Genomic DNA, 1867 nt, shown 5'->3' on the forward strand with positions numbered 1-1867 from the left:
TCTCTCTCTCCCTCTCTCTTTCTGTGTGTATGTAGCGCAGGCGGCTCTGCTGCTGCTGCAGCGTCAGGGAAGAGCTACCGAGAGAGGCTCCAGCAGCTCCCACCACTTTGGGCAAACTTGTCGGTTTATACTGCTTCTTTCTTTTTTTTTTTTCTTTTTTTTTTTTTTTTTTCCTCTTTCTTTTTTTTCCTCTTTTTTTTTTTTTTTTTTTTTTTTTTTCCTTTTTTTTTTTTTTCCTTTTTTTTTTTTTTCCTTTTTTTTTTTTTTCCTTTTTTTTTTTTTTTCTTTTTTTTTTTTTTTTTTTTCCTCTTTTTTTTTTTTTCTTCTTTTTTTTTTCCTTCTTCTTTTCCGAGTAGGAAGCTTCTCAGTTGCCATTCAACATTTTTTTTTTAAAGCCCAAGCGCCGCTCTGCCGTGAAAGCGCCTTCAGAGCCACCAACACTTCTCTGAAAAGACACAGGAGGGAATACACAATTGCAGATTTCACCCGCCGTGGCGGTGCAGATCACAGGAAACAACTGACTGAGACCATTTGATTTGCAAATAGAACTCTCTCTTTTTCTTTTTTTTTCTTTTTTTTTTTTTTTTTCTTTTTGCAACCGCCTCGCGGATCTTTTTCTTCCAATGTTCTTTTTTTTTGTGCAACCGCCTGGCGGATCTTTTTCCCCCCTCCCCTTTGGCCATTCCGCTCCTATATGGATGTAATTCCGAATCTGTGTTAATTCACGTGGGGGATCCAGTTTCCATCTCCGGGTTTATTTACGAGAGACCGAGTAATCGCCTGTGGACACATAGTTTTTGTGGCTCACCTTTGAACTGAAAGAAAGGATCAAGTTCAGATCTGGTTACCTGCATTGGGACGGGAAGGAAGAGGAGAGAGAGAGAGACAGAGATTGAGGGAGAGGGAGAGAGAGAGGAGAGAGAGAGAGAGAGAGAGACTGCAATCTCATTTGTGAATCGCTCTCAGTGCTGCAGATCCAGATTGCTCTCACACATGCAGTGCAAATGCAGGTAAGGCACACACACACACACACACACACACACCCCAACTGCGGCTGCAAAACCCCAAACTTGGGACCGTCGTGTGTGTCTCTGTGTGTGTGTGTGTGTGCACGCTCGTCTCTCCAGCCTGGCAAATTGTGGGCAAAAAAAAGGGCTTCTGCAGTTTTCTCTGCCGTCGCTTTGTGACTAATGACCTTGCGCAGAGTTGTTAAAAAAAAAAAAAAAATCCTCTCCGGAGAAAGAGCTGAACATTTTAGGCGAGCTCTGAAGATGGATTTGGGTGCTTTTCTGCCAATCAGAGGGGATATTCTGTGGACTGCTCTGTAATACACGGGGTTCTTCTCCTGTCAGCTGTGCGGCTACCGACATTACTGGGATTTTTATGTTTTTCTTTACCTTTTGAATTTTATTATTATTTTTTTTAAAGAACTGCCCATTGCTAAGAGGATTTGGGAGTTTTGCCGGACACAAGCCCTTTGAATAAAGCGAATCACGTTATTTTTTTCTTCCCCCCTGTGTGTGCAGAGAGGGGGGGAGAATAAAGCTAATGCCTTGGTCGTAAACGGCTGAGAGAGAGAGAGAGAGAGAGAGAAAAGAGAGAGGGAGAGTGTGTGAATTGTAGTTAACTCTAGTGTCGAAGAAGACGACCTGGGGGGCTCCGAATCGCTCAGCGCTTCTCCGGCTTTTATTGCAAACCTGGCAAAGTGATTACAGTAAAATCAAGAGAGGAGGAGGAGGAGGAGAAGGGGGAGGAGGAGGAGGAGGAAAATCCCGTCCTATCTACCGAGATGAATCTTTAAAAAGCCAAATACACTGTCCCGTGAACTGTAAGTATAACTCGCAACTGAAAAGGCAGAGAGAGGCAG

The 1867-nt window shown here is 43.2% G+C and overlaps 1 long non-coding RNA gene across 1 annotated transcript; it reads right to left on the reverse strand.

Annotated features, from left to right (window-relative positions):
* Positions 1 to 326: 326 nt before the first annotated feature.
* Positions 327 to 945, reverse strand: LOC106891243. The gene is made up of 2 exons (XR_001412645.1): positions 809 to 945; positions 327 to 445 (listed from the first exon to the last, which is right to left on the reverse strand). It is a non-coding gene; the product is annotated as an uncharacterized LOC106891243 (long non-coding RNA).
* Between the last annotated feature and the right edge of the window lie 922 nt (positions 946 to 1867).

Source organism: Calidris pugnax, unplaced genomic scaffold, assembly GCF_001431845.1.
Source record: "Calidris pugnax isolate Ruff unplaced genomic scaffold, ASM143184v1 scaffold114, whole genome shotgun sequence".
NCBI lineage: Eukaryota > Metazoa > Chordata > Aves > Charadriiformes > Scolopacidae > Calidris > Calidris pugnax.